The 26,006-nt window shown below is 40.4% G+C and overlaps 1 protein-coding gene across 6 annotated transcripts in view; it reads left to right on the top strand.

Moving 5' to 3' along the window:
- LOC114033654 (core histone macro-H2A.1) overlaps positions 1-26,006 on the top strand; it is a 101,637-nt gene that overhangs the window by 19,598 nt on the left and 56,033 nt on the right. The window lies entirely within an intron of this gene.

Raw genomic sequence — 26,006 nt, 5'->3', positions numbered from 1 at the left:
GTTGTGAAGGGCCCACATTCATATATGTGTAAGTGCTTTGAAAACAGTCATGTTTTAAATTAAGATTATTAGATTGGTTTTAGGACCTTGGAGATCAGGTTGCATGATCCTCACATTTTACAGCAGAAGAAACTGAGGCTCAAAGAGGGCAAGGGACTTAGCTCAGGTTTCCAGAGCAAATTACCAGAAAGTCTAGAATGAAAACCCAGGGTTTCTAACTCCCAGAACAAGGCTCTAAGCACTACATTTGGCAGAATGTTAGAGTGCCTTGTATCCTGCAGCATGATACTTTCAATTCACTTCAATTAAAAAAGCTTTTTAAATCTTATTTTTATTGATATCTTTTATCTTTGCATGACCTTCGTTTCTGAACATATCTTTCCTCTTCCTACTCAGAGAGTCATCCCTTCTAACAAAGAATAAAAGAGGAAAAAAACCCAGTTTTGCCAAATGAACCAATGCATCAAATATGTCTGCAGCATATGTAATAATCCAAAACTCCCCTTGTATTCCCTGTTCCTTCTGTAAAATGGGGACAATATCTGCCTTAAAAGTTTATTTTGAAGATCAAATGAGATACTCTGTCATGTACTTTGCAAACTTTAATGTGCTCTATTAACTATTAGTTAATAGTATTAGTTATTATTGTAAATCATATGCAAAGTATACATATACAAAGTAAATATAAAGTAAATTTGAGCAGCTATGGGGCACTGACAAATGCAGGACACTAGGAATGACCTCATGGAGAGTTAGGTCTACCTGACCAGTTATCATTCTGTACTTTCATGCATAGTTCATGGGGGCCTAGCTGTGACAAAGGGCAGTGGTAATCTTGCGGTTGTGAGGAGGCAGGAGGACCAGTGTTTAATGAATAGACTTCCAACATTTAGAATCCTCTAATATTCTTTGATCTCTTTTTAGTGGGATGTTGGAATCCCGGGTTAAGGAGGATGATGACTCACCTTCAAGTTTATACTTTAAAGTCCCTTAATCAGAATGAGAGGAGAATCATAAATTTGGAATTAGAAGGTAGCTTTGAGATCATCTAATCCAATCCTCCATTTTACAGATGAGGAAAGAGGCTCAAAGAGATTAGTATACTCTTCACTATCATTTTATGGTCATTTAATTTTTGCTCCAGTGAGAACATTTTCTTTCAACAAATATTAAGCGTCTATTATTTGCAAAGGCCTGTGGGACCATTGTCCTCACAAAGCTCTTGGTTTAGTAGAGGTTGTAGGGAGGGCTTAAGGCATGAACAGAGATAAATACGCTACAAGGCAACATGTAGCATGTCCCATATGAATGATAAAGACAACAAGAACTTTTGGAAGATGGAGGATGGAGAGGTCTCTTGGTGTGTTATTAGAGAAAGTTTCATGGAGGAGGAGGTGGCATCTTGAAGAAAGGGCAGCGTTTAAATAAGTGGGGGTGGAAGCAGAGGGAGGAATGAGGCATTTCAGGCAGTGAGAGAACATTATAAGCAAGACTCGTAAGGGAAGATAAGGCTTTCATGGTGGAAAGTGAGTACAGCAATTTGGTTGGGATACGGAATATATTCATTTGTTCACAAACTAATACTAAGCACTTAAAGTATGCTGAATTACTGTGCTGCGGGAGACACAAAGTTTAATTAAGAAGCTCTTCCTTCTTGGATTTTACAGTCTCACAGGGAAAGATACGTAATTGTAATATACAGTATCACATAAGTGCGTTAGAGATAGGCACAAAACGAGAAAAATAGCTGACATTTAAGTAGCACGTTAAGGTTTATGTAAAGCACCATACACACTTTATCTCATTTGACTTGTATAGCAGCCTTGTGAGATAGATATTATGGGTATGATCTCCATTTGGAAGTGAAGGAAGCAGACTTGGAGAACTTAACTTGCCCATCGCCACACAGCTAGTAAGTATTGGAAGCAGGATTCAAACCCGTGTCCCTTCTGACTTGAAATCTAGTATTCTTACTAGGATACCTCTGCTTTGTGAAGTTGGGGTGGGACCAGGGGAGGGGATTATTGAAGCCTCATAGAGGAATTGGCTCTTGAGTTAGACTTTAAGGGCTATTTCCTTTAAAACTCAAGCCACCTCCTCCATGAAACCTCTTTCCTTTATAACCTCAACTCTAAGGAATTTTTCTTTTCTGTTAGACAAAAAGGGAAGGGAGGACATCCCAGGTATAGGAAGCAGTGTGAACAAATGCATGGAGGCAGGAGAGTACAAAGTGTGTTGGAGGCAGGAGTTTTGATCTCTCTGGCTAGAGCTCAGAGCTTGTGGGAGGAGAATATTATGAGATAAGTTTGGAAGGCTTAGGTGTCACCCAGTTGTGAAGGTCTTTGAGTGTTTTAAAGGCATTTGAACTTGAGTCCTTAAGTTGTAGGGAGCCATTGAAGATTTTTAAGCAGAAGAGTAACATGACCACATGCATGTCCCTCAGTCCATTTCTAGTCTGTTTCTATGATTCTTTGATTCTGTGGAAGATTATTTTGGCTTCAGCATGAGGGATGGATTGGAGAAATAAAAATTAGAGAATCAATAAGGCTTATAAGGAAGCTATTGGAATAGTTCATAGGAGTGCTAATGATGGGAGTGACAGTGGGTCTAGAGAGGAAGGGACAGAGTTGATGCCAAGGTAACGTTGATAGGACTGGTGGGAGAGTTTGATATAGGAGGAGTTAAAGACAAGACTAGAGGAGGATAAGACTAGAGAGCTAGGTTGAGGCTGGGTTTAAACAGCCTGTGAATCTAGGATTTGTCCAGTCATCATTAGTAGGGAGCTATTGTAGATCGTTGAACGAAGAGGTGACATGTGCATGTACTCCCTGGCTTTGGGAAGATTTCGTGGGGAGGGAGAGACAGATACAGAGACAAAGAGAAAGAAAAAGGAGGGGGGAGAGGGAGAGAGAGAGGAAGAGACCGACAAAGACAGGGAGGAGAAAGAGAGCATATAGGATTGCTTGGATGGGGGGCAACTAAAGGCTTTATGCATATGGAGAACATTTCTGAAGCCTTACTCTTTAAGTTCAAACACTTCAAAAAGTGTTGTCCGCTTTTTGCCTGCCTGCAATATCTTTTGGCAAGCACAGTGAAAAGGCCTCTTTAAGGATCATTCTGGCTCCTGCTGAACAAAAATGTTAGTCATCTAGAATCATGCAGCAGGCTGCCTAGTTAACTGGTGGCATATCTTGGTACTTGAACTCTGACTTAAAATGTAGTGCTTTCTCCATTATAACACATTTTCTTCAATACATAGAATAATAATAAGTAATAATAAATAGTATTTTAGTCACTGCTATGTGCCAGGCACTGTGCCAAGTGCTTTACACATTGTATTTCATTTTATCCTCACAACAACCCTGGGAAGTAGGTGCTGCTATTATCCGCTTTTTACAGTTGAGGAAATCAAGGCAACAGAGGTTAAGTGACTTGCCTGGGGTCACACAGTAAGTGACTGAGACTGGATTTAAACTCAGGTTTCCTGACTTAAGGCCTGGCACTCTGTCCACTGCACCACTAGCTGCCCAGTAGGGACTTGTCAGGGGAGGCTTCTTAGAGGCCATCTAGTCTAATACTTATATATACTTATATAATTATACTTTTATGTGTGTGTCATATGTAATACTTATATAGTCCAGTTTTACAGATGAGGAAATAGAGGCTCAGAGAGATTAAATGGTAGGCCTCCTAGCTTTGTCGCCTCTGTCTAAAGTGAATGGGAATGGACTGAATGTTGGACATGGAATCAGGCAAGACCTGAGTCCATGTCCCATCTTAGTCACTCACTAGCTGCATAACTTGTCCCTTAAACTCTCTGAGCCTCAGTTTCCTGATCTGTTAAATGAAGAAAATAATTCCTGTAGCAACTACTTCACTGTGTTACCATGCGGCTCAGATGAGATAATATACATCAAACTCTGTACAAACCTTAAAGAGTAACAAGAGTATGAGCGCTTACTGATTGTTCGTCAAAGTCAGACAGCGTGGTAACAGGGCAGGAGGTGTAATGATAGAATAACCAGGGCTTGGAGAGGGTAACCTGGAGAATTGCAGTGGTTAGCTGGGCCCTCGTGCTCCTGTCGGAGGAGATGAGCACCGCAGGTGGGGATTTTAACTCGTGGAAATGCTGGTCTTGGACTTGTCAGGTAAGAAGGCTGGAAATGAGAAATCTTGATTCAAACAGATAGCAAACCTGAGATTGAGAGCAGTTAGGATCACTAAGAAAAAAAAAAAGACTCCGTTCTCTGGATTTATGTCAGTGTTATTTACTTACTTATTTTTAGTGAGGCAATTGGGGTTAAGTAACTTGCCCAGAGTCACACAGCTAGTGAGTGTTATGTGTCTGAGGCTGGATTTGAACTCAGGTCCTCCTGACTCCAGGGCTGGTGCCCTATCTATTGCGCCACCTAGCTGCCCGTATGTCAGTGTTATTGATAAGTTTTGGGCTTTGACTTGAATTATCCTCTTCGAGAAGAAAAGTTGAAGTCTTAGGATCATAGATTCAGGTCTAAAAGGGACCTTAGAGGTCATTGAGTTCAGCCCCATTTTCCTGAGGCCTGGGCCTCAAGTCAAGTGACTTGTCTAAGATCACATAGACTCTGTCAGTGCTAGGAAGTTTTATCATTGGTTGAAGGTATCAGGGACACCTGAGCATGCTCCATAGAGGTGTAGTGTGACTGAGTCAGGATGAACTGGATTCGAGTCCTGCCTCAGCATACTGTGTGACCCTGGGTATGTCTCTTCCCCTCTGTGGGCCTTAGTTTCCTCATCTCTAAAATAAAAAGGGTTTCACTAAATGGCCTTTGAGGTCCCCTCCAGTTCTGCAAAAAAAAAATTTAAGAACCTCTGGCCTACACTGAGATCAGAGGTGTGGACCCTCCACAAAAAAAAAAAAATGTGCTTAGTGGCACAGTGGAGAGTGCTGGGCCTAGACTCAGTAATACTTGAGTTGAAATCTAGCCTCATACACTAGCTGTGTGACCTTGGGCAAGCCCCTTTACCTCTCTTTGCCTTAGTGAGGATCAAATGAGATAATTTTAACAGCTTACCCTGTTACAATTGCCTGGCATATTGTAGATGCTATATAAGTGCAAGCTATTATTATTATTATCATGTTCTTACAGTTATGTATAACCTCTTTAGGCCTTAGCCAACTTAAGGCTCGTCTGCTGAGTTACAAATAAGGTAGGATCTGCATCAGAAGAGGAAATTTCCACACAGATATGTATTGTACATGTTCCTTATCTATAGTTTCTCTACAACAAAAGAATAAAGTGGAAATAACAATGACCTTGGAATCAAGAGATACTTGGTTTTGGACCCTGACTCTCTCACCTACTAGTTATGTGACCTTGGACGGAGTATTTTACTGAACTTCAGTTTCTTCATCTGTAAAATGGGGATAAGGACACTTGCATTACATACCTCAGAGAGTTCTGAAAAAAAAATCACACTGCTACTCAATACAAAATTTTAATTTACAAAGTTGATATATAGTAGGAACTATCACCTTAGTCAAGTCCTTCCCCCTGTCTGGGCCTCAATTTACATCATGTGTAAAATAATGGTGTTGGCTTGGATTTCTAAGGTCTCTTTCATCCCTGTCATTGTAGGATTCTAAAATGGAGATTCCTGATTTTTAAAAATTGCTCATTGCACTACTTTTTGACTTTCAGGTGAATAACACCCCACCTCCCCAGCCCCCTCCAACCAGCTTTTCCCTAAGTAGACTTCAGTACTCATTTGTAAAGGAAATTAAACTTTCCTTCCCTTTCTTTTCTCTTCTCCCCCAGCATAACAAATCTGATGGTAGTAGCTTTGGTGAGGTTCTGCATCTTAGTCATCAAGTTTTGTGGGCCTTTCAAGGCTGTATTGGGGAAAGAAAGCAATTAGAAAAGTAAATAGGACACAAATGAATGACCTTTCTTATCCTCTTCGTCCAATAGGCCAGCAATACAGAGTTTGCTTCTGATCTCTCTGAGTCAATCAAAGATGTATAAAAGCCATACCACATGAGTACGATCATAGGATCAGATATGCAGAGTTTGAAGGGACCTTAGAAGACATTTAGTCCAACGACCTTATTTTCTAGATGAGGAAACTGAGTCCCAGGAAGTTAAATGACTTTCCCAAGGAGACACAGGTGGTCAGCATCAGAGGCAAGATTTGAGCTCTGCAATCCCACTCCACATATAAACTGGAGCCAGGGCTAGTAATGTCCCTAGTTAAAAAGCACCCAGAGAATTGTTGCTAAGAAATGATGCTCTGGCTGTTGAAGGTTATAGAATGTCACAGCTGGAAGAGACCGTAGACCACAAAATGTTAGAGCTGTGAGGGAGCTTAGAGACAATCTAGTCCAACTTCCTCTTTTTACAAAAAGGGAACAAGTCTGGAAAGAGGAAGTGACTTGTCTAATAATACCATACACCTCGTCAGGCATTGGCAGACCTGGGATTCAAGCAAAAGTCTTTTAATAGTTATCCCTTCCACATTGCAGTTTTCCCCATCATGGTTTGATACATTGTGGGTCAGTGTAAGAAATTAAATGGGAGTTTTTGGGCAGTTTTACAGAAGCCATAGATGACATGCAAAGGTCAGTAGATGACACAGAGCCTATAACCAAATACTTAGCCCAAATTTTACAATAAGATACTGTAAACACCCCTTAAAAGAAAAAGAAGACATTCAGACTTCTTCTCTGTTATGAAGGGAGGGCCAGAAATTTTAATGAGGATTTTCCAGATCTTGAGGGCTCTGTGCCCCTAACCTCTCTGACATAGAAGGAGTAACTATACTCACTATGGTACTTTTCCTACTACATCATCCTTATGCCCTCCTCCCAATGAGTCTGCCTCCACAAGTGAGCTCATTGTCTCAGCAAGGACAAGATGGAGGCAACTTCAGTGAGTTACAAGTGTTCTCAGTGCAGTTCTGTGACTGTCCTTGGGATGTGCACAGGTCAGCCAGGCATCACCTGTGTGTATGCTTTGAAGCCTGGCCACAAGGGAAGGGGGAGTGCCTGAAGTTGAAGGACCTGGTTTTGAATAACAGCTCTGCTGTTTACTACCTGTGTGATTGCTTAACCTCTCTGCTTGGTTTCTCTGTTTTTAAGATGAGTGAGTTGAACTAGATGACCTCTAAGGCCCCTTCCAGTTCTGTATGACCCTGTGAGTCTATAAACTATTGGTAGGTGTAGTCATACTACATGCTACACATACTACATACTACATACTACACATACTAAAGTAGGTGTAGTCATAGCCATGTTATAGACTCCCTAAATGAAAGAGAGGGAGGAATGAAAAGGATATTTCTTTCAGAGCTAGGGATGTTGGGTGACATGGTTAAAAGTCTCACTCCTGGGGGGATTCTGTTCAGTTCTGTTGGGAGGGGCAGCAATGTGGGCTGCTTTTGTTGTTCTGTAATTTGAGGCTGGGCATCTGTTTCTCCTCTGGTATGACTAGGCAAATCATCTGTCTTACTTGAAAGGAAAATACAGCATCTGGAGTGAACCTGTGTCTGGTGACCAGAATGCACCGTTCCAGAAATCCCTGTTGCAGATAGCTTTCTAGTCCCGCCAAGCCCTAACCTCTCAGATTTTTCCCAGACCTTTCCCCATGGAATATGACCCCTTCATATACCATGCACTATTGCCTATTTCTCTCAGTCACGTTATGGTGTCTTACTATTCTCTTAGTGCCTCAGTGGCATCTACACCTTTCTCACATAGTTTGCAGGCTTTTATTGCTTTTCCATGTCTTTGTTCATCCAGAACAGCGAGGTTCAGTTACTGTGTACAAGCAGGGACAATTGAGACGATATTCGAAATTGTGGTCCCGGCCCTGGTGGTGGGTCTTGGTCTGCTCTATCATCTCTGCTCCATATTCCCCTAGGTAATACTTGGTTGTTCAGTCATTCAGTGGTGTCTGACTCTTCGTGACCCCACGGACGATAGCATGCCAAGACTGCCCTTGGGGTTTCTTGGCAAAGATATTTAAGTGGTTTGCCATTTCCTTCTTCAGGAGATTAAGGCAAACAGGTTAAGTGACTTGACCAGGGCACACAGTTCGTAAGTGTCTGAGGCTGACTCTTTTTTTGCAACATACTTCAGAAAGCATGTTTCCCTTTTAAGGGAAAGGGAACATTGACTTCCTTGTGTTGTAGTTGAAAGAGCATTGAACTTGGAATCAGGAATCAAGCCCCAACTATGCTCTTTTTATAATCAGTGTAACTGTAGACAATTCACTTCCCCTCTCAGCTTATCCTTTGTAAAATGGAGCTGATGATGCCATCCCCGCCTCCTGTTCCAGAATTGTTGTGAGGCTCAAATGAGATAAGCCCTTTGAAACTGTAGAGTACTGCATAATGGTAAGCTTTAATTATGTTTGTTGTTATTATTCAGTAAGTACTTATTAGAAAGCATGGGAAGTACCAGTTTGTGACATACAGCCTGACTGATAGCTGTTAGAGTTAGTCCTAATATATGCATGTCTTGAACAGGTGTTTAAGCTTAAGAATGAGCAGACCCGAAATTGGTAAAGCAGAAAGAGAATCGTGAGTCTTGGTGTCGAAGGGACTTCAGAGAACATCTAATCTGTACCTGAATAAAAATCCCTTCTGTTATATGTTTAAGGAATGATCATCAGCCTTTACTTGATGACTTCTCATGAAGGGGAGCACAGGATCTCCTGAGGCAACCCATTCTACTTTGATACAGAATTAATTATTGGGAAGTTCACTAACTAACTGCCACCTTTTGCCCTTTAGGACTGAACAAAGCAATCCCTCTTCCACATTATGACCCTTGAAGTGCTGTTGTGTCCCCACCTAAATCTCTTCTAGGCTAAGTATCTCCAATGTTTTCCTTCCTCAGCTAGGTAGTTCTCTGGAAACTCTCTAGCTTTTCCTCAGGAGACAGATGTAGCCTGACGAGGGCAGAATATAACAGGAGTATCCTAGGAATATAGATTTAGAGCTGGAAGAAATTTAGAGCTCAGGTAGTCCACTTGTCTCAACTTACAGCTGAGGAAACTGAGGCCCATAGTGGTGAAGTATGTAATCCAAAGTTACCGCGTAAGTCCCAGAGTCAGGATCAAAACTCAGATCCTTGGATTTCCTGTCTATACCTCCACATCACCACACTGGTATCACTTTATCACTTCCTTTACCTAGACAATGTACTTTTTAGTGTAGCCCAAGATCTCATTAACTTTCGTGGCTGCCACTTTGCATCGTTGATTATGTTTCTCAAGAACTTTACAAGTTCTATTGAAAATTATATAAACCTTCTCAATGATTTGAATTTGTTACTTCAAAAGAAAGCCCAGCATTCTTTAACACTGGTGTTCTCCAAGTGATGCTATATGTTCATGACTCATAGAACACCATAATCTTAGAATAAATAACATTATAAATATCCTAAAGGGCAAAGAAAATATGCAAGCTGGATTTAAGCAAGATTATGCATCTTACCAGTGGAAACATATGTAAAAAGTGGTATAGGAATAAGGGAAGACTTGGGATTTCATTATTATAGGACACTCCAAGGTGAGGAAATGCCCTCTACCAATTGAAATTGTTATCTTCTCTGAAACTCATAGTCTTAGATGCGTAGAGGTTAAATGATTTGTTCAGGGTCACAGTCAGTACATGTCAGAGATAGGACTTAAATTCTGTGTCAGATCTTCCTGACTTTGAGCATAAACCATAACAGACATAAAAGGCATATCTGATTTGAAAAGGAGATGCTACTATCATAGAGCCAGTGAGAGAGAGCTGATGGGCAAACTGAGGAAAGACAGCCTGAGTGCTGCTGAGTTGCCCCTGAGAACAAGATGAAGGATTCTGTTGGGTGGATCCTTGGTAGAAGATTTGCAGGAAGGCATAGATAAGAATCACAGGTGATAAAAAGACATAGAAGGTGGTGATTTTCCCGGTTGAGGTAATACCCACTATAATGAAATCATGAAGTCAGCAAGGTATCAGGTGTTTAGTAAGTGTCTCCAGTGTTCCTTCCACAGTGTTAGCAGTTGCAAGGGAGATTGGAGAATATGGTATGGTCCCAGTCCACAGACTTGTGAGTTAATTGTGACAGTATGGAATTGAATGCTAAATTGAATCTAACCAAAGCCAAACCGTGTGGTTCAGTCAGCAAAAACTCTTGCAGGTCAAAGAGTGTTCAGAGTCAGGAAAATAGAATAGATAGATAGGAAGGTATAGAGAAAATCACACTGGATTTTTAGTCAAAGGTTCTAGATTTCAGTCCTGGTTCCCTTCCTTCCTGTGTGATTTTGGGCAAGTTCCTACAGTTAGACCTCAATTTCCTCATTCTTTTATGAGAGGGTTTGACCAGATGAACTCTGATGTCCCTCCCAGTTCTAAATCTATAGCCTTATGTCACTAGGATATAAGAATCTGAAACTGAAAGGGATATAGTGTTGGAGGCACTGTAGTACAGTGCAAATAGTGATGGATTTGGGGTCAGAGGACCAGGGTTCAAATCCCAGCTCTGTCCCTTACTTCACATGTTACCTTGGGCAAGTCACTTAAGCTCTTTGGGCCTGTTCCTTCATCTGTAAAATCTGGGGTAAGGAGGATTGGGGATGTGGACTAGATGACTTCTAAGGTCCATCCCAGCTCTCATATTCCATGCTTCTCTGATTCATTTGTTTAACTTGGACATTATAGGTTAACCTGTGAGAAATGGGATGGTTAGTGAAGTCTAGTTTCAAATTGTAGGAGAAAGCTCCATGTATAAAGAGTTGGATTTGGTCTGTCTGTTTGCATGCACACTTCCATTCAAGGTGTAGTCGACTATAAATCAGTGAGAGGCTTTTAACAGATGGACCAGATGAGGTGTGACTGTGTAGCCATGTGACTTATTTTAAAAATAAACAGACCAAAACTTGTATATCCAAATGAATGCCACCCTCTTGGGAGGCTGCAGGCTCCTTTCTGTGCTTCTGACATTGCTTCAACTACATCTGGACTCGTTTTTGACCAGACATGCTGTTACTAGCCCTGTCACATCATTCACCAGTCTTGGTTTTGAGTGACTTTTAGCTGCTTCCACAAATCAAATTCACTCCTAGAGAGGATTTGAAAATATTGTAGATATTCCATCCTGTGCATCAATGTCTAGGTCTCAGTGTGGGTTAGGTGCCTGAAGAGTGAGACTTGAGGCCACCGCTGGCGTGGAGCAGCTGTTGCTGGAGACTCAGGCCAGAATCCAGGCCAGTAGAGGCCGAGCATGGGAGAAAATTGGCAGGGTTTCCCCTCCATGAGTCTCCAGGAAGCTACCTGGGCTGGGCTGGATTTAGGTATGAAGAGCAAAGCCAAAGAGGCTTCTGCCATCCCATCCACTCATTCACCAAATATTTAGTAAGCAACTGCTATGTGCTGAGAATTGTTCTAAGTACAGGGAAATATAACTAAATCACAGTTCTTGCCCTCTGAGAGTTCACCATCTAGTAGGGGGATAATACATATAATCATGTAAGTAATTACATTGTATTATTTCCTACATTACTCCTGACCAAGAAAAATTGATAACTACATTTGAGGGATGTACACAAAGTGTTTTGTGAGGTCTGAGGGGAAAGGTAATTGTTGACTGGGAGAACTAGGGAAAGTTTCATGGAAGAGCTTAAACAATACATAGAGTTTGGAGAGGCAGAGAGGAGGAGGATTAGAAACCCATATAAGCACAGGGCATGGGTGGGGGCTAGAAAACAAGCAGGTATTTTTCAGTGGGAGACAGAAGTCCAGTTGGGCAAGACTGAAGGATTTTGGAGTCAGTCAGTTATAGTAGACTGCTAAACTTGGAGCCAAAGAATCATAGTTGGAATTTGGCTCTGACATTTCCTGTCTGTATGACCTTGGGCAAATCACTTTGGTCTTTAGTTTCCTCAAGTACGGAATGAAGGATCTCCAAGGTAACTTGCGACTCTAATGATCTGTCACATGCTTTGAAGGTAGTTCCCAAAGTTGAGTCTAGAAATGAACTAGGATAGCAGCACTAGAATAAGTGCATGGCCCCCCAAATGGACTGCTTTTTACTTTGGAGGAACCAGTGCTTATTTTGATGTGTTAAGCCTTCAGATGCCTTTTGCATATTTCCTACACCATGCATTTGTGGTTAAAATTTAATTCTCATTTTTGGTTTTGCTTTCTGTCTTCTCTGTAAACACATTGAACTCACCTTATATCTTCCATTTCCCTTCCCTTTCTTTCTGTTTGTCCTTCCTGTGGTTTTCCCCAAATCCCAACCCGCTCTCCTTCCTTTCAGCACTCTGCATCCTCTTTGTCTCCCTCTTACATTAACTACTGGACATAAGACTTCCTTAATAGGAGCCTAGTGTCCTTGGGTAACAAGTCTCTTCTGCAGCTGTCTGTAGTTAATTGACCTGAGTAATGTGTATTTTTACACAGCTGATTCTTGACCCAGGGAACAATAGGTGTCCCTTGGGTGATCTTCCAACCACTTGACAGACTGAATGAGGTATACTTTGGAGCCTGATTTCATTTTGCAATAAAACACAGAGGAAAGGTATAATCATTAAAAATACACCTTGAAGTCTGGTCTAAGCTAATAGAATGATCTTCTTTATTCCATATTTCAGCTTGCTTGACTTCTGATCTTTAACTTGGGTCAGATGTTCTCTATCCTTCTGCCATCAGTTTTTCAGCTACGCCGATCTTCTCAAATCAGGGGCATGAGAGAATTCTCTTGTCAGCACATCCTGCTTATACGGATACTTGTTTCAGTGAACATACATCATTTCTGGGGCTTCTGGCCTTGGGAAAGGAAGTAAATCCCCCCAGGCTCAGAGAGCTTAGGAGTGGAAGGTATGTGTATCTGGCCCTGACATTAGCTCTAAGACCAGAGGTCATGGTTAAATTTACTACCTCTCACCCCTAGTCACTCCAGTCTTTCCCGAATATGCTCATTGAATACCACTTAACTAGAGCAGCGAAACAGAATGGGAACATCATTGGGTTTCCATGGTTTAAAGAGCATTGGAATAAGAGTCAAGACATCTGGAATCTAGTCCTGATTCTGCCACAAACTCGCTGTGACTTCAGAGAGGCAAGGAAACAGGTCAGGAGAGATGAGGAGAGACCTGGTATGATAGGAAGAGTGCTGAATTTGAAGTCAGAGGACTTAGGTTCAAATCCTGGGTCTGCTACTTATTACTTAGCTTTGAACAAGTCTGATTTTTTTCTTCTGTAAAATGAAAGGTTGGATTAAAGGATCCCTAAGGTCTCTTTCGGCTCTAAAGTTCTTTGACTCTATGAATGCTTCACCAGTTTTTTAAGATGACATATATGTCTTTGTGTTTATATATGTGTGTATTTGTATACATATATGTATATTTGTGTTCCTCTATGTACATATTTTGGAGCAGACCTGTGATTCTTTTGGTAGAGGGAACTCACCCGAACTATGCAGATTGGCGCCTGTTTTGAAATTTATAGTTTTAGCGAACTTACTTGGGAACTTGGAGATTAAGTGGACTTGCCCAGGGTCACATAACCAATATGTGTTAGAGGTAGGATTTGAACCTAGGTCTTTCTAACTCCAAGGCCAGCTCTCTAATACATGATCTGTCAGTGTGTGAGTGTTTATGTCTTTACATTGGCACATTTTTGTCTTTCATTGGGATGAGCACTCCTTCTATCTATGTAACTTTAAACTACTTTATATTGTAGTAAGTGAGTTGTTATGGCAAGAATGGAATGGAATGGAATGCTATGGAAAAAATTCATCACTCAGCAGTCAACCTCATAGAAATGGAAGGAAACATAATGGTCATCTAATCCAATCCTCTTGTTTTACACATGAGGAAACTGAGGCCCAGATAGGTCTTATGAACAGTGGAGCTCCCCATTGCTTCAGAAGAACACCCAGTTCTTCTGAACAAGGATCCTCCCAGCAGCATACTTAACCAGTAGTCATCTAGCTTTAGCGTGAAGAAGTCCAGTGAAGGGGAGATGGCCTCCCTCAAGACAGTGATTGCACTTTGGGGTAGCTCTCCTTTTTTAGGAAATTTTTCTTTATATCTGATTTAAATCTCTCTCTCTCTCTGAACTTCCTAATTCTGCCATCTGTGGTTAAGAAATCTAATCCCATTTCCTTTTAATATGGTAGCTCATCAAATGCTTTAAAGTAGCTACCATGACCTTCCTAAGCCTTATCTTTTTCAGGCTAAATGTCTCCAGTTTTTTCAGTTAATTCTTGTATGGCTTGATCTCAGGGTTCTTCATCATCCTGGTTGTCTTCCTCTGGACATTCTCCAGTTTATCAATATCTTTCCTAAAAGAACTGACTACAGTACTGCAAACTGTATGACTATCACCGCCTTAATCCTGGATATTATGAGACTCTTAAATAAGCCTAAAATTGAATTCACATTTTTGGCTGCCGTATCATACTGTTGACTTAAATTGAGCTTGCAGGCCAATATGTTTACTGGTTCACATCCTGGATTGACCATTAACTAGCTTTGTGAACTTGGAAGAGTCACTTAATTGATCAGATCCTCCCTTTCTTTTTTAAAATGGGAAAAATAATCTTTGCTATACTTCTCTCAAAGGGTATTATTAAGCTCAAATGAGATCATTTATGTGAAAGCCCAATGTAAATGGCAAAGCACCATACAACTGTGTAAAGGATTATGTAGACACTCAAATTTCAGGGGATACATATGATCACTGCTGGCAATTGTTCCTTGCTAAGAAAGATAATCTTGAGAACCAGAAGAAAAGATAAAAATGGTTACCAGAGAACTTGCCACCCTTAAAGATGACATGAGTTACCAACACTAGAAATACATCCCAAGGCTCTGAAAGAATTAGGTGTTGTAATTAACAAGTTGCTGTTAGTGATTTTTGATAAATCATGGAGAACAAGAGAAGGTGTTGTATTATTGGAGTTGGAATCTGAATTGGGTGACAAACTTCACTGTGATTCCTGGAAAAATTATAAAAGTCAGTATTAAAGTGATTGTTTCCAAGCTTTTTCACAGGAAGTGATTGATAGGAACCTTCATGGATTCTTAAAAAAATAGGTCATGCCAGCCTACTACCTTCATTTACTTTTTTGACAGAATTTTCATATATATGCATGCATATATATGTGTATATGCATACATATTAGATTGATAGATATGTGTAGCTATCTATATCTTAGATTTCAGCAAAGTATCTTTCATTCTATCTTTGTGGACAAGAGGGAAGCATGAGCTAGATGATAAGACAGTTAGGTGAATTCAAAATTTGTTGATCAGCCAGACCCAAATAGTAGTTGTTAATGGGTCAGTACCAATTTGGAGGGAGTTCTTTGGTGTAGTAATTTAAGGATTTGCTTGTACTATTCAACATGATGTCAAAGAAGGCATTGATCACATGCTTATCAGATTTACAGATTACATGAAGCTGGGAAAGATATCTAAATGAATAGTAGAATCAGGATCCCAAATGATCACAGCTGTCTAGAATTGAGAGTTAACGTCTAAGAAGATGAAATATTAATAGGGATAAATTTTAATTTCTGCATTTGAGTTCAAGGATTTGACTTCACAAGGATGGAAATCATGGCATGATCACGTGCGAAAGATCTGGAAGTCTTCGTGGACTCCAAGCTTAATAGTTGCCAGTTGTATTACATGATACCTTAAAAAAGTTAATGTGAAATTAGGTTGCATTGAGAGACATAGTGTCTGGAATGAGGGAGTTAGTAGTCTTGCTTTTTGTTGACCTGGTCAGAACACAACTGGAATATTTTGTTCAATTCTGGGTGCCACATTTTAGGAAAGGTATTGACAATCTGGAAAACTTTACGAGGATTCTGAAATTGGTATGATTTTCTCCTTAACTAGGTTGTAAGTTCTTTGAATGCTTCACATAGAGTAGCTTGGTGATCCAGCAGCCCTTCCTTGACTACTATTGACATGTGGGAGTGATATTTTCTGCCAGTTATATTTTCCATAGAACCATCCTGCTTTATATTCAAGACAGTTAAAAGAAATTAAAATGGAGTAGAAATTGGGTAAATGCAGGCCAGCAGAATCATGGGGATATGTGAGGATAGGAATTGATTTCTATTTCTTCTTTGGTTATTAGGAGAAAACTGCTACTTCCAATGATTATTTTTAAAAATGTTTCATTGATGCTTTGTTTTTATTATAATCATCATTTCCCAAATGTCGCTGACTGTGCTCCCTGAACTCTCCCTTATAATAAAGAAGTGTATTTATACCAGTGGTTCCCAGTTGGGTTGTTGTTGTTATTGTTGTTGTTCCTCTTCCTCTGTATGTTGCCATGTAAATGGTAGCATTTGGAAATACTGAGGCCATCATCATTCCATTGTGAGTAAGGTGACTCTGGCCTCTAGACCCTAGCTCATGTCCTTCTTCTTCCCTCTGATGAATTGTTACTCCTGAATTCACAGCTGCCTAATGTTCATCCTCTTTTCTTTTTTTAATTGACAAAACTTTTGTGACCTGCTTAGAGATCCCTCATACAGCTAGCTTGGCGCCTTAGCTCCCCACATGAATGAATGAATGACAAAAGCATATGAGGACTTGCAATGTACAAAACATTTTTCTAAGCATGGGGGAATGCAGAAGTATGATAGTCCCTGCTTTCAAGGAATTCTAATGGGAGAGATAACATATGTGTGAAGTTTCCACTGAAAGTAAGATATAAAGGTCCCATGGCCCTTAAGAGTACAGCAGCAGAGCAGATGGATAGTAATGCCTCTTTCTTAATATAATTTCTTTTTTAGAACATGTTTTTTAAACTGAAGTTTCCCCTATGTAGAGCAGAGCAAGCATTACATTTACTTATCATAACTCAATTAGCCATTCCCCAATTGATACACACACCCCCAGTTTCCAATTCTTTACCCATCTGTACAAAAATATTTTTAGCAGCTCTGGGTCCTTTTCATTTTTCTTTGATCTTTTTGGGGTACAGACCTAGTTGAAGTAACTCTGAGTCGAAGGGTATGTACAGTTTAATAGCTTTTGAGGCGTAATTCCTAATTGTTTTCCAGAATGGCTGGACTGATTCACAGCTCTACCAGCAGTAATTAAACTAAAGTACCTGTTTGTTTCTTTAGCAGCCCTTTTTTGAATATAATTTTTATTGCATTTTGGTTCATGAAAGATATGTTTATTATTTCTGCTTCTCTACATTTGTTTGTGAGGTTTTTATGCTCTAGTGCATGCCCTAATACTTAACACTGGTCAATTTTTGTGAAGTTGCCATGTGCAGCTCAGAAATTCTTCTTTCTTCTCATTCAGTAATCTCCAGAAGTCTATCATGTCTAACTTTTCCAAAGTTCTCTTCAGTCCTTCACTTTTCTTTTTTATTTTTTGTTTAGATTTATCTATATCTGAGAAGAATAAATTGAGATCTCTAGCTGTTATAGTTTTATTTCTCTCCCTGCAATTCATTTAGCTTTTCTTTTTAAGTATTTGGATTCTCTGCCATTTGGTCCCTGTGTGTTTTGTATTGATATAATTTCATTGTCTTTGGTACCTTTTATCTTTAAATTAAATTTTATTTTGCTGTTGATTTGTCCAAGTTCCTGATTGTGACCCCTGCCTCTTTTATTTCAGCAGAAGCGTAATAGGTTTTCCTCCAGCTCTTTATTTTATCTGTGTACGTCTTAAGTTTGTTTCTTGTAAACAACATATTACTAGATTTTGTTTTCTAATCTATTCTGCTCTCCTCCTCCATTTGATAGATGCATTCATCCCATTGACTTTCAGTTATTGTTAATTATGTATTTCCCTTCATTCTGTTCTCTTATACTTTTCCTTTTCTTTGTTTCCTGCCACCTTTTTTTAAGGAAGAATAGGATGGTGAGACAAAAGGAGTGCTCACGTAGAGCCCAGTAACAGGTTGTTATCCATTCTTTTCTTTTAAACCCCTTTCTGAATACCACCTTCCCTAGTTCAAGTTTATTTTGCTTAAGACTAATCCCTCCTTTAATTTACCCTCAGTTTTCTCTCCTTTGTCTTTTCTCATTTTCTTCCTGTTTACCTGTTGAGTGAAATGTATTTTTGAGCCCAACTCTTTGTGTATGTTTTCTTCCCTTTGATAAAAGAGAAGTTTAAGTGTCATCCACTCCCCCCAACCCTTTCTTCTCTGTTTACATAGACTTCTACTTGCTCACCCAAATTATGTGCGATAATTTCCTCCACCGTTCCTCTCAACCTCCCTTTCTATTCTTTTCAGATCATCAAAACATAGTGGAAAATTCCTGGGCACTCTGTCTATAATTAAATTTTCTTTATAATGCCTGATCATTATAGAGTTTTGAGGGGATACCTGTATCATCTCCCCATGTTAGAATATAAATAGTTTATTTTTGTTCTGTCCTGAACCATGTTCAGGACCATGATTGTTCATGATTGTTTTCTCATGTTTACCTTTTTAATGCTTCTTTCAATTCCTCTGTTTATATTTCAAAGTTTCTATTCAGTTTTGGTCATTTTGTCAAGAATGCTTGGAAGTCCTCAATTTTTTTAAAGGTCTGCTCCCTCCTACTCCTTGCCTCTTGTAGAATTGTACTCAGTTTTGCTGGGTAAGTTATTCTTGGTTGTAAGCCTCTTATATTTTGCCGTCTGACCTTGGACCCAGCTGTGACATTATCATTCATGATATTAGCAGTCCAAAAAAAAGTAGAAATCAAGTGTTTTAAGTTTGTCAAAGCTAAGTCAGTGGTAAGACAGGTGGTAGTTGCTAGAAAAGCAACCAGTTATCTTAAATGTTTCAAGAGATGGTCTTTTCCTTTCTGCCAAGACAACATGAAATGAGCAGTATTTTTTAAGGCAAAAAGGTAGCCAAGGGCTGAACAACTCAATTGGGTTGTAATAGCATTCTCCCAGATGGGTGTGTGGGAATCACTAAGCTATAGGGTTTAGGGAGGGTTCTGTGCTTTCAAAAATCTCCCAAGTGCCTTGAACCATTGAAGACGATTATTAGAATTTGTTTTTGAGATACCAGGGCCCCGATGGAGAGGAGAAAAGAAACCAGTACAAGTTTTGTGGGTAGTCTTTCCAACTATTGTTCCATCAAAATATCAACAACTAATAAAAATATATTTATTATCCTCTCTCCTTAGCTATTTAAGCCATACTAACATGTTAGGAAAGCAAAACCTAAAGTTCAGACCTATAAATAAATACAGTTGAAGGGATCAGCCATAACGGGGGAATATTAATCACAGTCCTCAAGAAAGATGGTCTTTTTCTACGTGGCCTCTTGTTTGTCAGGAGTTTAATACTCAACCTTCTTTAGATCTGTCAAGCTACATGAAACAACTCCTTGCTCTGTTCCTTCTCCTCTCTCCCCCTCCCTTTTCTTCCTTCTCTTTCTCCTTTTCTCTGCCTCCCCTTTCTCTTTCCCTTCCTTCCTTCTTCTGTCCTTTTTCTTCCTTTCTTTTCTCCCCTCATTTCCCTTCCTTCTTCCTCCTTCTCCATCCATCCATTTATCCATTCATTCAGCAAACATTAAGTAAGCTTCCACTGGTCCATGATTGTCAGAATTTGAGGAGCCAAAGATAGGAACCCTGCCCTCTTAGAATTCATTGTCTAGTAGAAGGACATGGTAAAGCTATCAGAGGGGTATAAATTTTTCTTCTCCCTCTCTTTTCCTTCCCTTCCCCTATTTCCTGTGCCTCCAAATACTCAGGTGATTTTTCCATCGTGCCAGGGGCAGGGAGAGAGAGGGACACACAAACAATGGCTGTATTGTTTCCGTGGTACAAAGTGCTGTTTTCTCCATATACCTTAATATTATCATGTAAGTGTCTAACATAACAGATGGCCACCAACTACACAGGTATATACCTTTGCCTTGGGTTTTGGGAAGTTAGGGTAGAGAAGAGAAGTCAGGGGAAATATCTTTGTGGGTTCCCCCCCCGCCTCCTTCACTCCTCATCCTTTGGAACCACTTCTTATTCCAGTATTTCAATCAAATTCTAATTTTACTGGCTGGATAACAACAGCCCTATACAAAATACCCTGCCCACAAAACTGCACTCACTACCTGGGAAGCCTAGGAAAATTCACAGCATCACCAAATTGATCCTAGAGACAGTGGCTTCATATTCTTGTTGAAATTCTGATTTATTGTCCCTGGAGTAATTATTAGCCAAGGTTAGTCTTTGGTTAACAATTTGTCTGTTGGTGTATAAATCTGGTTATTGACTACTAAAAGTCAATATCAATCATTCATTAGAAAACAGGTCTTCTCAACTTGAGTACTATTATCACCCTCCACTACCTAACTGCTGACAGCTGGACATAGTGGATGGAGGCCTGACTTTGGAGTCATAAAGACCAGGGTTCAAGACTTGCCTCTGACACATTCTAGCTTCGTCCTCATGAATAAGTCACTATCTTCTCTGTGCCTCTGGCAGTTCTTAATTAGGGGAAAGCATTCTGGATTTGGAATCAGAGGACCTGGACTCTAATTCTGCCATTTTGGGCAAGCCACTTAATCTCTCTGGGTCTCAGTTTCCTCATGTAAAACAAGATAGCTGGGCTAGATGGTTTCCAAGGCCCTTTTCAGTTATGATCCCATGTAGATGTAGACTGACTTCATATTGAATCTGTTTCTTTGGTACCTCTCTAATTTGAGGCGTCTTAGAATGATGGGTAATAGAAATAGAGAGCGCTGACCCTAGAGACATAGGATCTGGTTTCAAATTCAACCTCTGATGGTCCCTGCTGAACCTCGGGGAAGTCATTTAACCCTGCTCAATCTTAATTTCCTCATCTGTAACGTGAAGGGATTGAACTAGATGGCTTCTGAGCCAAGTGTCTTTCTGCTCAAAATCTACAATCCTGTGTGCAGTGGTCACATATTAAAAGAAGGGGCCAGGGAATTTTTGATTTAGCTTGGATCCTAGAATTTAGAGGTTGGAGGGACCTTAGATTAACCCAGCCTCCTCATTTTACAAATGAGTAAACAGGTTTGAAGAAGGTGGGTCATACAAATAGTTTTTCTAAATTATAATTTAGGTTAAGTAAATTAGTGTGATTGGTTCTGGTTTTGGTGTTCCTGGTCTGACTTGATTTAAGTCCCTTTGAGGGCAGTTAGCCGAGATGTAAAGTTCAAGGCCCTGAGTAGGCATCTACAAGTGCAAACTTCAGAAAGGCATGGAGCAGGTCATGATCAAAGTAAAAGAGATGGATGATTACTCAGGGAGCCTGTGCTTCCAGTTAGGAATCTCATAGGTGGTAATATAGCATCCTTTAGGGAAGCTACTCCAAGATGTTAATCATGATACCGTGTGTAGTCCTCACTGATCTGGAAATGAGCCTGTAACCAACTTGGTCCTCAAAGCCCACGTCTTTCACATATTCACAACCCAGCCCCACTTTATTGTGTGGAATAGGGTGGTGGCTATGTTGTTTCAGTTTCATCTTCACTTCCATAAGTGTAACTGTGCTAGGGCATGATGAGGAGACCCTAACCAGGGAGCTCACAGTCACTAGACTTACACACATGTAAGACAGGCAGCAGTGATGTAAGATAGTATGATTAAGTGCTAAATTGTGCGGTATAGACAGCATGTGCTCCTGGAGCTCAGAGAAGGGAGAGATCAGTATTGGCAGGAGTGGCTGGGAAGGCTTTATTTAGAGAAGCATCGTGGTATAGAGGAAGGAGCCCTAGACCAGCAGTTAGAAGACATAGCTCTGCCCCTAACTAGCTGTGTGATGTGGAGCAAGTCACTTTCCCTTGGTGGGCCTCAGTTTCCTTCTCTGTAAAATGAGGACATTGTACTGGATCTGACAGAATATGATTTTAGAATTTCCAGAAGAGGATCCCAGTAGGTAGGTACAAATTACTTCTGGAATTTTTGTGACAGGCAGGGAGATATTATAGTCAGTGCTTTTAGTTGACTCAAGATTTTGTAATACAACAATCATAAAATTAAAGTTGGAAGAAACCTTAGAGGTCATCTGGTCTAACCATTCATTTTATAGATGAAGTAAACTGAGGCCCAGAGAGGTTAAATAACCTGCCCTCGATCACCCAGATAGCACATGGAAGGATTGGGACTCCAAATCAGGGCCCTTTCTATGCTGCTTGTTTCCCTGGAACCTTCTTGGCCTCCGAGGAAGGGGATGATTTGGATTTTGCCTTATAGGATAAAATACTAGACTTTCAGTCAGAAGAACTAGATTCAACTCCTAGCTCTTACATTTACTAGCTGTGTGGCCATGGGCAAGTCCCTTCTCTTCTGAGTCACATTTTCCTCATTTATAAAATGGAAATAATGCTTGCATTACCTGTATCAATGAATAATTGTAAGGAAAGCATTTGTAAACCTTAAAGCACTGTGTAACAATAAACATGGACCAGAGAGTTCTTCATCCCATCTCTCTTCTCCTTACTTCCCTCCAACTCCTTAAATTCTGTGCTGGATCATGCAGGGATTTTCGATTGGGAAAACATTGAATTTAGAGTCCAACAATTTGGACTCTATACTTAATAATTGTGTGACTTTAGGTGAGATACTTCCCATCAGTGGGCCTCATAAGTAAAATTAGAACTTTGGACTAGATCATTTCTAAGGTTCCATTCGGCTCTAATTCCTATGATCTTCTGTGAGTCAAAGGGGAGACCTGCCAGAGTTGTCTGAAGGAGCAGCTGGTGCGAGATGAGAGGCTCAGCAGAGTGAGTGAGCCCCCAAGCACCCATGGAGGCTCCAGCAAAGTTTCTATCTGTTGCATAGTATCTCTCCCTCAAAGTAGAGTTTCATCCATGCTTACTTCTCTTTAGCATGATGGGAATCTTAACAGTCAGAGCCCAGGGCTTGGGTTTGAACAATTACGACAAGTGTCTCCAGTCAATTTTCAGTGTCTTCTTTTTATTAATGTTTACTGAATGCATACTACCTGTGAGTGCTTGTTCCAGGTTATATGGATGAAACAGAGATGCACAATATGTAGTTTCTATCCTCAAGGAACTCATAATCTGTTGGGAAGAAAAGACATATACAGGTAAAGAGATAACTAATATGGTTCAGTGGGAAAAAGCTCTGGCTCAGGACTGGCTTCAAATCTTGGCTCTGCTACTTTCTATCTGTGTGATCCTATGCCAGTCACTTGACCTCCCTCAGCCTCTTTCCTCATCTTTGAAATGAGGGAGTTGGACCTAGATGACCCAAGTACCTTCTAGATCTATGTTCTTAATGAAGAACAGCTTGTGCCAAGTGCCAAATAAGGGATACAGGCAGTGAGGCCCCAGGGTGCAAAGACTGCAGAGGATGGTGGAATTGTGGAAAGATTTCATGATGATGTGGTCCTTGAGAGATGGACAGAAATTTAGATAGGTGGTGAGGAGGAACACCATTCTAGGTAAGGAGAAATGATGTGAACAAAGGGATGGATTCCGACATGTGAAAGGTGTGGGGGGCCAATGAAGAGACCAGTCTGGGTTTCATAGAGGGTTCATATACAGGAGCAGTATGGAATAAGATAGAAAAAGTAGGGTGGCACTAGGTTGGGGGGGGGGCCTTTAAGTCTAGGCAGAAGAGCTTGTACTTTATCCTCTCAGCAATGGGGAACTATTGGATGTTTCAGAGAGGAGAGTAACCTAAGTTTGAATCCTGGCTTTATCACTTATCTATGTTACCTTGGGCAAGTCATTAGGCCTGTGAGGGCCTCAGCTTCCTCATCTGTAAAATGAGGAGCTTGGACTAAATGACCCGCTATCCTACGATGAAAATCATGTTTTAGGAAGATTAATCTAATAGTGTCAGATGAGTTGCAGCCAAGAGAAATGTTTAGAACATCATCTTTTCTCTACCTCTTGACTCTTGGTTGGGGAGAGCCTGGGACAAGGGTGCTAAATGCCTAACCCACAGATTCTCCTGATTTAGACATTGGAGAGTAGCCACATCTTTGGATGAGAAAATTTCAGAAATGGCCTTCTCAATCACCAAGCTCACAGTGCTTCAGAATGAAATTCAGTAAACCAAGAAAGAAATGAGATTGAAAAGTTTTGTTAGAGTCAGTCAGAGACACAGCATGTGGTTAATTTCCACTCCAAGGAACAAGATGGATGGGGAGGATAAGACCAAAAGTTTTTAATGAAGGAAGTAAAGGTGTGATTGCTCTCTGTCTCTAAAATCTTGCTGAAGTGGTAGTGAGGAGGGTTGCTTCTTTTGCAGTGATGTGTTATGAACTATCCCTGATTGTTCTCAGTTTTTAGCAGATCTCTTTGTGTTGTACCTACCCCTCTCTTCTGAGATGAATGAATGGCAAAGCATTGCAGTTTAGTATTTCAGTAGACAAATATACAAATTAACCACTTCCTCTCAGATGAGTTTAGTCTTCAAAAGAAGAAATTGATTCTTAGGGACAACAGAGACCTCCCAAATGGCTAGAGCTCAAAGATACTTTCCTCAGACCAGCTGGTGTTGATGAGGTCACCTCCTCCATTCCTTTTCTTTACTAATGGTGCTGGCATTTGCTGCCTCAGCAAATGTGGGGTGGGCACTAGCCAGTGATTGGCAGCTGACACCTGTCAGCTCTGACTCTCCCCTCCCAAATGCAAGTTTGGCAAATGCAGAAGAAGGTCAGGGACTAAGAACCAAGACCCCCAACTCTTAAGGAATAACGAGCCTGCTGGGCCAAGACATACACTCTGTGTTCAATCAAGTAATGTCTGGCAGCACTTAGGTTAATCAGGTTCAAGTACATTTTTTCAAACATATGTAAACCGTTAGGAGTAACAGCAAAGTGTAAACTATCAAGGGGAGGAAACACCAGGTTCTCGATTGCTCTCCCTTCCCTCTTCCCCCACAATAAGTCTCTCTTTTCTGTCTCTGTCTCTGTCTCTCTATCCCACTCCCTCTCTCCCTCCCTCCCTCCCCCTCTCCCCTTCTCCCCCTCTCTCCTTCCCTTTCCCTCTCCCTCTCCCTCCCTTTCTCCTTCTCCTTACCCTCTCTCTCTATCTCCTCTCTCCTGTGTGTATGCACATATATATATATATATATATATATATATTTATATATACTGTATATGTTTGTGTGTGTGTGTGTGTGTGCGTGCTGGAAAATCAAGTCTGCCGATCTTTGTAAACTTTTCAGTGGAGTGTGTGGTTTGGGGGCATTTTTGTGGCTATGTTTTATGCTGGCTACAGAGCCCATACTGATTTATGTCAAAATGAATGTGTAAATGAGAGAAGCTAGAAAGGTTTCTTAATTAAAACAAGTAGATTTGACCCAGGATTCACAAGGCACCAGGAGGTACAGATTCTCATCCTGATTATACTAGTGTGTATGACCTGTATGTATGACCTGTCTTGCAGTAGAAAGAATACTGAAGTTGGAGTCATAGCACTTGAGTTTGGATTCTGATTCTGCTATTTGGTACCTGGGTGACTTTAGCTGAGCCTCTTAATTACTCTGGGTCATAATTCCTCATTTATAAAATGAAGGGGTTGGATTAGATCAGTGTTTCTCAAACTGAGCTTTAAGGAATTCCTAAACGGTTTTTTGGTTTGGTTTTTTAAATGAACCTTTTGTTGTTTAACAGACATTAAAATAATTATTTTAGAGAATTTTACTATAGGAGTTTTGCCAAAGTCTTATTTAAACTGACCAGTTCTAGTGCTATGGAAAAGTTTGAGAACCACTGGACTCCATGATCTCTGAGCTTTCTACCTTGTGATACAGTAAGGGAATTTAGAGGTGCGTGGGTGATTTGGCTGTGTTCACCTTTCACATGCCACTTATTGTTGTTATTGTTAGTAATTGGCATATTTATGCCTTTCACAGTACTTGTGAGGCTTTAACTTTGTTACTGGAGACTAGTTGCTCACTAGCTCCACCAAGGATGGAACAAGAGAAAATCATGCTTCAGTTGAAGCATGGAAAATTTAGATTAGGTATAAAAAAACAAAACCCTGATACTTTTTTCACTTCAAAGTATCAAAATATAGCAATAATCTCCTAATAATAAGAGCAGTGA

This window comes from Vombatus ursinus, unplaced genomic scaffold (assembly GCF_900497805.2).
Source record: "Vombatus ursinus unplaced genomic scaffold, bare-nosed wombat genome assembly UNPS02007284.1, whole genome shotgun sequence".
Taxonomy (NCBI): Eukaryota; Metazoa; Chordata; class Mammalia; order Diprotodontia; family Vombatidae; genus Vombatus; species Vombatus ursinus.
Note: the sequence above shows the minus strand (reverse complement) of the source record. Positions and strands in the feature narration are given on the sequence as shown.